Here is a 15,024-nt window from a genome sequence, read left to right on the forward strand (position 1 = left end):
GATTGTTAAAATCTTATATTGCATATTATATTGCAAGGGAATGGAGGAAGATCCTTAATATAGGAATAGTTTGCGACTAGAAGAATGAGATCTTGGCCCAACGAGAATGAGAATTCCACAGTGAGAAAACACTAGATTAGAATTCAGAAACTTGGCGTTCTGGTGCTAGTTTTGATATTGACTTGACAAGTCATCTTGGGTGACTCATTTCGTTTTTGGCAGACACAATTTCTCCAACTGTGAAATGGGAATAATAGAAGTAACCCTTCTGATTTTACAGTGTTATGCTAAGAATATAATATGTGGGCTGGCCTGGTGGCTCAGGCGGTTGGAGCTCCATGCTCCTGACTCTGAAGGTTGCCGGTTCAATTCCCACATGGGCCGGTGGGCTTTCAACCACAGGGTTGCCAGTTCGATTCCTTGAGTCCCTCTAGGGATGGTGGGCTCTGTCCCCTGCAACTAAGATTGAACACAGCACCTTGAGCTGAGTTGCCTCCCAGATGGCTCAGTTGGTTGGAGTGTGGGCTCTCAACTACAAGGTTGTCAGTTTGATTCCTCGAGTCCCTCAATAGATGGTGGGCGGCAACCCTGCAACTAAGATTGAACACTGCATCTCGAGCTGAGCTGCCGCTGAGCTCCCGAATGGCTCAGTTGGTTGGAATGCGTACTCTCAATCACAAGGTTGCCGGTTCGACTCCTGCAAGGGATGGTGGGCTGTGCCCCCTGCAACTAGAAAACAGCAACGGGATCTGGAGCTGAACTGCACCCTCCACGGCTGGGACTGAAAAGACAACAACTTGAAGCTGAACGGCACCCTCCACAACTAGGATTGAAGGGACAGCAACTTGACTCGGAAAAAAAAAGTCCTGGACGTGCACACTCTTCTCCAGTGGAGTCCTGTTCCCCTTTTCCCCTTCCCCAATAAAATCTTAAAAAAAAAAAACAAGGGAAGTATTAAAAAAAAAAGAATATACTAAGTACGTTTTTATTTTGAAAAATTGAAAAGTGCTATAATTATATAAGGTATTACTATTATTAAAGAGGATTATTGAATTATGATCAAGAAAATAATATGGACAGCAGAGGGAGCCTCATTTTAGTTTAGCTAGTGTTACTATAAATATTGATAGTATGGAATGAAGATGCAAAGGAAAGGGGACAAAATGTCCAAAGTAATCCTACAACTCTAAGATGGATTGGATGCCCCAAGCAGAAGTTAGGGGAAGTCATGCTTAAACTAAACCTCATTGTTACCTAGAATTGGCTGTGATCATAATGCAAGTATAAATTGAGTGGGAAAATATATACACGAACAAAAGAACAGTGTGGCATGAAGAATTATAGATACTGTTTACTTGTATTTTCAAAGCCAAATTGTAATAATAAGAAAGAAGCACAACAGCTAATTTATTACAGGATTTAAAAAAGGTTTTTTTGCTATGTTTTCCTAGACTCTGCAGGAGATTGCTTTTAATGTGTTATGATACTATGTATGTCAATATCTGGGATGTATTTTCTATAATTTACTGAAGTAAATGTTTAATCTGAGAAAACTGACAAATTTTAAGCATTATAAACCTAGGGACAATTCTTTTTTTTAGAATCACTCAAGTTCTTTTAACTAGTTATTTAAAAATCCACACAATGAGAGCTAACCATATATGCTCAGGGCTTTGTAGTAATACAACTAATGCCTCAGGACCAAGGAAAGCACGAAATCAATTGTGATAATTTTGACCTCCGGTCTGTAAGTTTATGATATTTATCCTCAAAAGGTGCCTTGTCCATAGGGAGATAATGCATGATTTTGTAAATTTTCTCTATTACTTTAATTCCAATAATGAGTCTAAGATTTAAATGTAACTTGAAAGATACTCCTGAGATGCAAGGAAACATGTCCCATCTTTGTGTGGGACATGCAGCTCAGCACAAATTCCACTCAAAGCTGGAAGTATAGACAGGAAGTAGAAGGAGGAGGACGAGGTGGAGGAGAAAAGAAAAAGAAGAAACAAACAAACAAAAGCAATACCTTAGCTGTCTTTCATTTCCCCTTTCTGTCTTTCATACCAAAAGGAGATTCCAGGGAAAACATAAGACAAGAACAGACTGACACTGGGGTTTCACATGTCAAAAACCGTATCTAATTAGGTTAGGCAAAAGGGAAATTTATTGAAAGATTATTTGGTTATTTCATGTTATTAAGGGAAAACAAACTAGTAGGAAAGGAAGGAAACAGCTGAACTTCAGGAAACAAACAGAATGAAATGAAGATGCCATCTCTTCCATTTTCTTCATTTGGCCTGTTGACTTCATCTTCCCCACAGTCTCATGCAGCCCAACTGTGTCCTTAAGTAGGAAATATGGTCATTAAGAACAAACAAGTTTAATATTCTACACCATCTATAATTTAAAAACTCTCTTGGGATGACTAGGTTTCAGACAGCAAGGTCGTGGGTGAAGGATTATGATTGACCCAGCATGGGTCAGGTACACCTGGCTTTGGCACAATGTCCAGAGGTCAGGGTGATTTAAGAACCAGGCAGAGCTAATTGTTATCCCATGTTTGGAGTGGGGAGAAGAATGGTTCCTGAAGGAAGGTGAGTGGGGAGAATAATCATTCAGTACAAGAAGGGGAGGGTAGAGAATATTGCCAAAAAGACTAAATGATAGATACTCAATATATACAACAAATCAGGAATATCTCAGTGAGAATGTTATTTGTTAAAAAATCAACAACTCTCCCTTAGACACTTATACTTCTTACTTCTGCTCCTTTTTAACTATATTCTGGTGGTACTATTGGTGAATTTCCAGAACACACAGCCTCCAATTGTAATTGTAAAAAGGATTTTGTTATGAAAATTGACTTCTAAAGATTTGGATCTTAGAATACATAGAATCAATGCTACTAGTGGTATTTTTTTTTTCGGGTCAGTTTACAGAAACAGAATCCATAACATGCCTAAATTATCATACTAACAGTCCATTGGAATGTCACCAAACATCCACTAGAGTATCTTTCTAAAGAGCCAAGCTTCCACATACCATCAAACACATTTTATCTCTTAATGGTATTATACCAGCATCAGGCAACTAGGTCATGATTGGATAAGAGACGGCAGGAAAGGAAACTGTGCTGGGACTCTAAGGACCAGCAGTTTATTCATTCTCTGTTTCTGCTGTAGTACGATTTAGGGAATGTAGAATAAAAGTCTGACAATCTGTGTTCTAAATTGAGTGACTGCTAGTTACTATGGGACATCAAAAAACAGGCCTTAGTTTTCACATCTTAATATAACGGTGGTGATGATGTGTGTGTGTGTGTGCATGTGTGTTGGGAGGCATGTGGACTGCTATTTAAATTCAATACTACCTTTTAAAGATCTTTCAGCCATAAAAGTTCAGCTATGTACCTATGCCAGCACTTAGTCTACCCTTCAAAGCAATTTTGGAACTTTTTTTCTGGAATGGCCATCAGAGCTGTCGTCATATTACCCTTGATGTCCTGAATGTAATCAAAATGTCTTCCTTTCAATATTTCCTTTATCTTCAGGTAAAGATAGAAGTCATTGGGGGCCAGATCAGGTGAGTAGGGAGGGTGTTCCAATACAATTATCTGTTTACTGGCTAAAAACTCCCTCACTGACAGTGCTGTGTGAGCTGGTGCATTGTCGTGATGCAAGAGCCATGAATTGTTGGCGAAAAGTTCAGGTCGTCTAACTTTCCCATACAGCCTTTTCAGCACTTCCAAACAGTAAACTTGGTTAACTATTTGTCCAGTTGGTACAAATTCATAATGAATAATCCCTCTGATATCAAAAAATGGTTAGCAACAGCATTGCAACAAGTTTGTGAACTTAATTGTCCAACCTTGGGCAACGTGTGTATGTGTGTGTGTGTGGGTGTACTTTTTTTCTCAAAGTAGTATATATTTTTCTCAAAATAGATTCTATTATTTGAGGGAGAAATAGAGTAAATAACTAAGAAAAGGTAAGTAGACTATGTACAGAGGAAGTTTGGGGAACAAGTTGAAGTGATTTCAAATCCTTTGAGGTATAATAATCTATAACATACTTTAAGAGAATTCGTCTCAAACTATGAATTTAAACAAAATTTAACAGGGGATTTTGAAAACCTTACATTGATTTTTATTAATAATTTTAGAAATTTTTTAGTGCAAAAGTGGTTGTAAATTTTTGTATATTGAAGGCAGTTTATGTACACTGAAGATTGTTTTCCCTTTCAACAGAAAAATTTGGAAATTCAAAAGCCATGATTTTAGAGCAATTAATTTATAATGTCTAAGAGGGTTGGGGGTGGGGAGGTGTTCCAATTTGGTACTAAAAAAATATTCCTAGGTAAGTGATACTGATGTATTAAGAAACTAAGTATATTAGGCAAGTAAGCATTTTCCCCCCTAGTTATTACATTTGAATTTATAGGTTAGAAATAACAGAAAATTATTATTTTAAGCAAAAATTCATGTTAGTATATTTCCTTCTTCATGTAAACTATATAAAAATGCTACTTCTTGTAGAATTTGAGTATGTAATTGCTCCTTTGCATAAAATATTCTTAATAAAATCAACATTTTAAAAGAAATAACAAGAAATAAAAGAAATGGTATCAGTTCAGCCAAGGAGAGTTTGTTAAAGGTCTATGTAAAAAGAAGAGAGATTGTGCTTTTACATGTGGGCGACAAGTAAAACAGACCAACTGTTGGGCAGCAAATCAAAGAAAGTAGGTCAGTGAGCCCCATGTCAATGCAACGAATTACTATTATGTAAAGGGGTCGTCAGAAAGTAAAACTGCCTGTGAACACAAATGCTTGAGAGAACAATGGTAAATTGAACAGAAAAGCAGGGTCAAAGCATAATAGTTGCAAGGCTCAGAATGTGAACTCCATGTCCTTGGGTCAGGCAGAGGATGAACAGCAGCCGCACAATATTGTCATTCAGAAGCTTCCTGGCAGCCAGAAAGCTGGTAATGAGAAGCCAACCAAGCTGATACCCTCCTCTGAGAAAGTAGAGGAAAACAGCCATAGGATATGGAGAGAGCTGAGCAGATTTTCAGACTAAATATCTACCAACACATCAGGATTAGCACTTTCCAATTAAAAAAAAATTAAATAACAAGAGAATCACTGAAGGAACCAAAATACTTAATCAAATTCATTTACATAACTTATATTGTGAAAGCCATATGCCCAAATTAATTAATTGTTTGGTGATCAGAGCAACATTATATACTCGGGAAAGTACTATTTCTTGTTTCCATCTTTACTGCACGTTTTCTTCAACTAGGTGAAATTTCAGAATCATAATTGCAAAGTGAGTCTAGATTGGTAATCTAAAATAGTGTAGGAGACTGAGAAGAAAAAACTAACTCCAAACCAAAAACACCGTACCCTATTCTATTTATCATAGAAGATGTGACTTAAATTGATTGGGCAGAAGGTCTTTCATCTGAAAAAAATTCATGAGGTTGAAAATTTTTTTGTACTTTGAATAGGAAATATTTTTAACGAAAGTGAGATTGAGTCAGTCACTTAAAATACACTGAGCTTCTATGATGTTCAGGCATTGTTCTAGGCTTTGCTGATAAGTCAGTGAATAAAATAATATATTGGCTCTGATTTCATGGTACCAGCATTCTAGTGAGAAGGACATAACACAGGTCTATAAATATAACACCAAGGAGTGATAAGTGCTCTACAGGAAGGAAAGAATAAGATAAATCATGGTAAATTGATATAAAGTAAAGAAAAGAAACATGGGGAATAAGATAGGATGGTCAGTGAAGACTTCTCTGAAAAGATAACATCTGAGCAGAGATCTGATGGGCCAAAGGAGATGATGGAAGAAGGCATGTGGGTCCGTCAGAGGAAGAGGAATCCAGTGGAAGGAATGGAGGAGGACAAGACCCTGTGTGTATAAGTCTGTATAAGGCCTGTATGTAAAAGACCAATGTAGCTAAGCAAGTGAGGAGAAGGTTGAAGGAGATAAGGTCATAAAATAGACAAACTAATCATGAAGGATCTTAATGATTATGAGTCTATGATGAGGTGTTGGAATTTCATTGTTAAGATAATAAGAAGTAACCAAAGGTTTTCATCAGAGTGCTGTAATTTGATTTGTTTTTAAAAAGATTATTCTGTAAATTGTTTGGACAATTAACTGTCAAGTGAAAGGAAAAAAAGTGGAGAGACCAGTTAGAAGGTTATTGAGGACCCCTAGGCAGAGATTAGTGATGGACAGGACTGAGATGATAGTGCTGGAATTGATGAGATTCGGGATATAGTTTTGAATGTAAATTTGGCCATGCATTAGAAGAAGAGCATGAAAGGAACAAGAGGAGGCAATGAGTATACTGGGCCTAAGAATGTTCTATTAACTAAAATGGAAAAGATTTGGAAAAGAGTAGGTTGGTGGGGTCAAATTCTTGTTTGTGTTTGTTTGTTTGAAAACCAGGGGCAGAATCAAGATAAGGTTTTAGATATGCTAAGTTTATGGACCATCTTTACTGCACGTTTTCTTCAACTAGGTGAAATTTCATAATCATAACTGCTAAGTGAGTCTAGATTGGTAATCTAAAATAGTATAGGTCCTGGCCCACACTTTGCAAGTTGTCCTGGGAGTGTGCACTGAAGGACTTCTCCCCGCCCTCCTTGTTCTGCATGCCATCCTTCAGGCAAACTCTCTGCTCAAGCTGGAGTGCAGTGCCTGGGCAAAGGCCTCTGGGTTCACTCCGACACTGAGCACATGCCCATATTGCCTCCACCGCAACGGGCTCTACTCTCTTCTTTCCGAGGGGAAGTTGGATGTAATTCTTATCTTTGCTCCTCTGTAGGTAAGATTTTTCCTCTGGCTTCTTTCAGGTTTTTTTGTTTTGTTTTGTTTTTTGTTTTGTTTTGTTTTAACCTTCATCTTTGATTTTCTGTAGTTTGAACATGATATGCCTAGCTATAGTTCTTTTGGCATTTACCCTGCTTGGTGTTAGCTGAGCTTCCTGTATCTGTGGTTTGGTGTCTGACATTAATTAGAGAGACATTCTAAGTCATTAAAGCTTCAAGTATTACTTCCTTTCTTGCTTCGTCTTTTGGTATTCTCATTACATGTATGTTACATCTCTTGTACCTGTCCCACAATTCTTGCATATACTATTTTTATTTTTGTCTTTTTACTCTTTGTTCTTCAGTTTTAGAAGTTTCAATTGTCATATCTTCAAACTCAGATATTCTTCCTCAGCCATGTCGAATCTATGAAATAGCCTATCAAAGACATTCTTTATTCATCAGTGTTTTTGATCTCTAGTGTTTTTTTATTTTTCCTTAGAATTTCCATTTCTCTGCTTACATTATCTGTCAGTTCTTGCACATTATCTACTATTTCCTTTAAAGTCTTTAGCATATTAATCATAGTTTTACAAAAATCCTGGTCTGATAATTCCAACATTCCTGACTCTGGTTCTGATGCTTGTTCAATCTCATCAAACTGTATTTTGCCTATAGTATGCCTTGTAATTTTTTGTGGAAAGGTGAACATGATGTGCTGGTAAAAGCAAATGTGGTAAATAGATCTTTAGTAATGTAGTTGTAAAGTGTGGGGAAGAAATGTTCTTTAGTCAATGGTTAAGTGTTGGTCTTTTAGTGAGCCTGTGCCTGTGAACTATGAACTTCACCAGAGCATCTCAGCATACCTCTCCCCACTTTAGGTGAGACAGAATAATTTGAGGTGGGGTGGAATTGGACATTTCTCTCCTCCAGGCATGTTAGTGTCTGATAAAACCTCAGAAGTTTAGGCTGTGCTAAAATAGTTTCTCCTGAGAAACAACCTTGTTAAGAAGAACAGAATTCTGTTTTTGAAAATGGCCACTGTTACTCTTGTCAGGAGCTGAGGAGATTTTTCTCAGATTTTCATTCTGAGAAACTAATAGAGCTCCAGGAAGTAAAATTTACAAAAGTGTGAGGGCCTTATATGGCTTCTTCCTCCATCCCAGAGTTTTTAGTCTCTCAGTCTTGTCCACACTGAGCCTCTATCTATTCATCAATTACAGTTAAGTTTTTCTACCCTGGCTCTGGTTCCTGCTAGGTTTTTGCTCCAGAAATTGATTTGGTATGTGTTTCTTTGTATTCACTTGTCTGTCTCTCTATATTTTGGCAGGGGTTTGCTCTGTGACCTTACTTCTCTAATGGGTCTAAGAAGAATTGCTGGTTTTTTTTTACAGCTTGCTCAGCTTTTTACTTGGTTTTAGAACAAAGCTCTTAGGTAACTTCTAAGAGCTCCTTAAATCCCATACCCTAGAGCGGTTCTTTCAAAATGTAGATCAGATCATGTTGCTCCTCACTTAAAAAAAATAAAAAAACATAATAAAAATCTGCTGATGACTCCCCAGAATAATAGCCCAAACTCTTATAATGTCCTTATAAGGTCATACATGGTCAGACTCCTCCACCACTCTGCCTGCATTTATCTCTCTGAGCTTATCTTTTACTACTCAGATCATTCACCTCATTCCTGATACTCCAGGCTCATTGCTCTTCTTTGACCATGGCAGATATGCTCCATACTTAAAGCCTTTGCAATTCTTGTTCCGTTTGCCTGGGATAAGTCTCCCAGATAGCTCCATGAGCTATCCTGAAGTCTAGTCAGGGTCTTTTCTTCTTGCGAGCAAGCTCTGTTGTTAGTGTAAGGTTTCTTGGTGGGCTTAGAGTCAGAGCTGGATGGTTTGGTTATGTGGTTGGGCATACACTGGCATCAGGCTAAGGTATCCTGTAGTTACCATTGCTTCAATAGGTAAGTACACTGCCGGGAAGACAGAGCCTTCTAAAATGCCAGCACAGGACATCCTCCTGTGGACATGCTTAAAAAAACACAGATAGCATTTGCTTTAGTGCCTGTAAATGCAACTCTCGTTATTTTATTCTTAGTGCTTTCAAGGCTAACCACTGACTTTTGCTGATGGATGCAGTCTTTATTTTAGACATGCTATTGTATTCAATCAATGGCAGTCAACTCCTGCAGGTTAGGGAGCCATTCTGTCTTTTTCTAAAGTGAAATTGCCCAACATCATTTAGTTTCACTACTTGTAGGCTTAAAAAATTAACTTTACTTCAGAGTTCATGGAGAACACATTAGCTTAGAAGAAAAAGGGGATATTAGAAAGGTACTTGAGTGTAGAGGGCAAAAGAGGCATTCGGTCTATCAAAGTGAGTCTCATCCTAATCCAGGTAACAGGATCCTCGCAAAGCTTATACATATACCACAGACTGACTCATAAAGATGTGGGTACTTTACATTTGGTAAGTGAGACTAGATTATTCTCCAAAGATTTTATTTGAATTCACACTTCTAACAATAGTATGTAAGTATACCTCCTCCCCTACCTTCTTCTCAGGATTTACTGCTAAATCTTTCCCCAAGTCCTTACTCTTGGGCACCAGCTTTGGTAAAATATATAGTACATAAAAATATAGACAAAATATATAATACTTATGAATATCAAATAAAGATGCTGCTCCTATTCCCATGTATTATGAAGAGCGAAGCATATGACACATTGATTCTCCTGCAGAGAAATGCTTCCCTAAATCATAGGGAGTTAAGTGAAATGATTGTGTATTTATTTGCAGTTTATCTTAACTGACCAGTCACCATATTAGAACAGAGATTAACTGTGCTGTGTATATATTGTTTACTTCAAATAAAGTAGAAAGGGATCGATTTAAAGTGAGTTCAGGACATGATATGTGTTTAGCTTTGGAATGAAATCAATGTCATTTGATCCCTGTGACCCTCAGTGTATTAATGTATAGCTATTCATTACAAATAAATGACAAGAAGATTAAACAACATATATGTGAAAGCATTTTGGGAAATGTAAAACTCATTTTTAATCTGAGAGATGATGGGCCTTTATTGAGGAGTTTTGCTGTACCATTTCATAGGTTGAATTATATTTCTCAAGTATATCTAGCATGATTATTTTGAAAAAAATTGGAGTCCATACACAAGGAACCATTAGAAAACCATCTTTCTAGGGCCACTGAAATCACTCTTTTGTGTATAGTAGGCTTTCAGAAATTTAATGTTTTGCAAATAGTTTTCTCATATAGAAATCAGATTTTCTCATTCCCTTAATCTGACCAGTGTATTGCTCAATAAATGGCCGCCCAAATTACTGTCTCCTGAGTTGGAGCTCTTCTTGCCCATATCAGAACTCTCCAAATGCATTATTTGTTCTACTGGCTCATAACACGTCTTCCCGGAATGAACTTCATTTTGTGCACACCATCACCCCTTAACCTACATCCTCATCTGATTTGTAGTTGTGTCTCTCTCATACATAGTGTGGGGGGTGCTTTATTATGTTTGATTCATATTGCTTGATGGCTACAATGTCTCATCTCCCAGACTAGATCGTGATATAATTTCTGTATCTTCCAGAGTCCAGGCCCAGGTCTGAGCCTAGCAGAGAGAAAGACTGCTTCTTTTCTAATCATCTGAACATTATTTGTAACTTGGTTCTATTCTGGGAACATTCCTGGGCAAGGTTCAATTCCACATCTCCTTGATTCTAAATTCTATTTTTAAACAACAACAACAACAGCAACAACAACAAAAAGCCACCAAAAACTGAAAAGTTACATCTAATCTATTGGTTATGTAATGTTCTTTGAAAGAATTTGATAGTGAATAGGGCCTCGTGATCTTGGGTCATCAAATTTTCCTTCAGGTCTATGTAACTTTACTAACAATTGTCACCCCAATAAACTTTAATTATTTTTTTTTTCCTTCAGGTTTTAACTTTAAGAAAGCTCAATGACAGTGGAAGATTGAGTCCTGGTGGCTCAGATGAACAGCCCTCAATAGGAATTAGGGGCACTGGTTTGTGTCCCAGTTCAGCCAATGATAGCTGTATGAATTTAAGCAAGTCACTTTGCTATCTGAAATTGTTCCTTTATCTTTAAACTCAAGAGATTAGACTACGATTCATATTCACAATTATTTATGGGTCAGAGACCCCTCTGAAATTCTGCTGAAAACTGTGGACCTTCTTCCCCAAAAAAGCACAAATACAACTATAAATAGAATTCCAAAAGGGGTCAAAGGCTCTCTGTAATCCACCCACAGATTCCTTAGAGGGCTTTAGAATGATTTCTAAGGTCTAAAGTATGTGGTTGAAAAAAAAAAAAAAAAAAGAATCCATTTACATTTGCTATTCCCAATGTGAATTTGTTTTAAAATGCAGATTTGGGCCACTTATGCCATTTGAAGTTATAATTACTTTTTGTAACTTAGAGTACTCACAGCAGAGCAAATTTTTCAGTAGAAAAAAAGAAAAGGTCTCCTTTATGGATTAATAGCATCTTAGGGTAAGTGAGGTTGTTGGTCTACCCTGCTACTCAGTGTAGGATTTCTTTTATAACTCACCTCAGAGATTGAAATTTAGCTTCGACTTGAACACACACAGTGATGGGGAGCTCATTCACATGTTCATTGCTGGGCAAACAAAAAGTTTAGGAATTTTCTTCTTTATATTGAGCTGTGATTGGCCCTCACCACATAAATGTCAGCCATTTACTTTATTTCTGCTCTCAGGAGCTACACAAATAAATTTTATTTCTTTTTACAGTCTTTTAGGAATTCTGTGGCAGCCTCTTTTCTCCTCTCTTTATTTTCTCTATGCTAAATATTCCAGTTTCACATACAATTCTTCTGGAAAAGTGATTTTGTAAGATTACTTTTAATCCCAATTACCTTTTTCAAAGGAACTCTTGAAACACAAAACCAAAATTAGGCAGCGTGATGCAGGAAAGGTCTGACTAACACATGATTAGAGTAGTTCCCTCTCTTAAACTGCTGACTCTGCTCTTAAGAATGTCACTGACACTACCAAGAGCTCAGTTCCTAGAAACAGGTGACTTTACTGGGTCATGTTGAAATTGTGGTCGCCTGAAACCTCTAACTATAATCAAGCTAGGTTGCCTTGATTCTCTTTTTTTTAGAACCAAAATAATCTTTCCAGAAACATAACTCGCTGTTGATCTCTACCTTAATTGCTTAGGCCATCTTTCCAGCTCTTGGAAACCTTTTGAAATACTAATATTGTCATTCATTATGTCATCTCTTCTTCCAAGTTTCATGTCATCTACAAATATAATAAATCTGCCTTTTTTCCTCCACGTTTATTGAAAACCAAATTGACCTGTGGTTTGCCAAATATAAGCCTCCCTCTATGGATTCATTATTCATAATTCTTGACTCAGTCACTTCATCACTTCATCCAACTCACATTTAACCTCCTGTTCTAGAGACTGGAGAAGCACGTGAATATTATGTTCTGTTTGGAGGCAACACATTTCTTTCCCTTTTTTAAAAAAAAATTTGATTCGGGAACAGTGTGTTTTTCCAGGACCAATCAGGTCCAAATCAAGTCATTGTCTTCAATCTAGTTGCGGAGGGCACAGCTCACTGGCCCATGTGGGAATCAAACCAGTGACCATGGAGTTATGAGCACTGCACTCTAATCAACTGAGCCAACAGGCTGCCCTTTCCTTACTTCTTTTGCTCAGTCTGCTTTCTTGCCTCAAACTCTATTTTTCTTTTCATTCCTTCACATATTCGTATTGCATGTCCTGGTCTTATATATGATCTCCTTCTCCATGTGTTCATTTTGCTACAGAGAAGAGAACCTCCATTATGTTTACTGGGAGCCCTTTGTCTTCTACCCTGGGTGCAGGGCTGGCCAGGTCTGTGCTGGCTCCAGGTGGTCTCCTGCAATGTATGGAGAGTCAGTGCCTGTGCAGGTGGGTGTTCTCCCACATGCTCATTAGCACTTGGCAGAGGAGGTTCTGAGAATTTCATCAACACACCCAGACAAAGTCATTTTCCTCTACCTCCAGATTACTCATACATCAAAGGAAGGTTCAAAGAAAATTTAAATACTAAGTGTATATGTGTGTTTGGAGCTAGGAACAGGGTAGGGAGAAAGAGATTATTAGACAGTCCTCACAGACTTCACACTTTAATCTCAGCATTATTGTACCTACCACCAAGTAAATACTGCTGATAGGGGAAAAAAATCAAAACACAAATTAACCGTCCATCCATTATCCAATGGAAAGGTAACATTAGTGTAAACTGCTTTGGGAGCCAAAGAATTTGTGGTTCTGTAGAGATGTTCTGCAGAACAGCTCTGTGATATGTCACTAACTCCTGCCTCATCAAAACCTTTCACCTGGAAATATTTAGTCACAGTCAAATAAGGCTAAGAACGGCACCTTCTAAGGTTTGCCCAAGTGAGTGATTTTAATTTTAAAAAGTCTTTCCTTATATAATGTTGTGACCATTACTATAATAAAATAAATCAAATGTGGATCAGGATAAGCAAGTAGACCTATGCTCAAGTATGGGAAGTTGATTAATGGTTTAATAAGGTGGACATTTTGGTTATTGATTTTTTTAAAACATTTAACCAACCCCTATATACACACATCAATGTTGGCATTAAGATATTAAACCTAATGTAAAGAAAATTGTCTTGAACACAACTTTCTTACTCTATAGTCACCTTGTGAATGAAAGGGATGAGCTCTGGAGGCAATAGAATCTTTGCAAACCCAGGGAGGTATGGACAATCCCAGTTCAGGAAACAGAGTGGCACACAGCCAAATGATTACAGTGCTTTACTATTTCAGAGGGAGACCCAAGATCATCTGAGCCAGGTTAATAGGTGCTGTAAACTGATAAATCCTAGAAAATGTTAGGGAAGTCTAGGTCAGCATCTAAAAAGGTAAAGGTGAAAATAAGTTGGAATCTCCTGACAGTGGAATTTTGACTCATTCATTCATTCCTTCATTCATTCAGTCAGTCAATCAGTATATACCGAGGGACTAGGATGTGTCAGAACTTCTTTTAAAACTACACTATCCTTATAACCTTGAACAATTCACTTATCTTCTTAGAGTCTAAATTTTACCATCCAGGTATTTATCTCATGGAGTTGTTTTGAGGTTTGAGGTTAGTAACTCAGGTATGTAAGAGTCTAGCCAGAGTGATTCATTGGATGCACTTTGAACTCCCTTCCCTTCTCCTTAGCATTTAAACCTCTTTTGTTCCCCATGTAATTTGTAATAATACGAAATAAGCTTCATTTGTTAATAACAAATGTCTTCCTACAGTTTTGGGTCAACAGGAATTGTGACTGATATGTGTTTGCAGATCAAATTAAAGTATTTAAATATTATTACAACTGATCAAATATTTTTGCAAGATAATCCACCAAGCCCAAGGTTGTCATTCTTTGCCAAATAGCACTCTGAGACTTGCTAACTGCAGTACTTGCAAATCCACACTTGGGTTTTTGTTTTGTTTTGTTTTGTTTTGTTTTGTTTTTCAGTTTCTTTGTTTCACAGCAAACATGAGCAGTGATTTGCTTTCGTTTTTCAGTTCTAACTGGTATGTTTTTCAGTAATACTTCGAAAAATTTCATAAACCAATTTTGTAAAATATGTATAAATTTTCCCATATTAATCATCATTATATGTATCGAGTGACAGCTAGTATAATGTTTTAACAGAACAGACCCAAATGATATGATTGTAGTAGTTGCCTTCTGATTTATACTCTAAACTTAATTTTTTTTTAAAATCCAAATGTATATTATCGTGGAATGGCCAAAACATATACCAAATTGTTTGTACTCCATTAATTCCATCAACCATTTATGCAATAAATATTAATGAGCTCCTACTGTTCCCCAAGCACTGCGCCTGGGACCACAAAGTGAAACTATATAATCCTGACATCAAGAAGTTTGCTCTAATGAGAAAAATATGTAAGCAAATGCAGTTCTATAAGATAATTGATACAAGAAAAAGTGATTCAAGAATAGTGGGGAAATATGAGAAACATGTAGGTAAGTCTACTGGGGAATTAGAGAGCCTTTACAAAGAAACCAAGCTGAGACCAGAGAATGAGTGGGAGATTATCAGGTGGGTGAATAGGAAGAAGCTATTTGTCA

General features: G+C 37.2%; 1 protein-coding gene across 2 annotated transcripts in view; it reads left to right on the forward strand.

Moving 5' to 3' along the window:
• The window catches only part of PPP1R1C (protein phosphatase 1 regulatory inhibitor subunit 1C), a 119,306-nt gene that overhangs the window by 94,510 nt on the left and 9,772 nt on the right, over positions 1–15,024 (forward strand). The gene's annotated exons all lie outside the window — the stretch shown is intronic.

The sequence above is a fragment of the Rhinolophus hipposideros genome, assembly GCF_964194185.1.
Source record: "Rhinolophus hipposideros genome assembly, chromosome: 6".
NCBI classification, from domain to species: Eukaryota; Metazoa; Chordata; class Mammalia; order Chiroptera; family Rhinolophidae; genus Rhinolophus; species Rhinolophus hipposideros.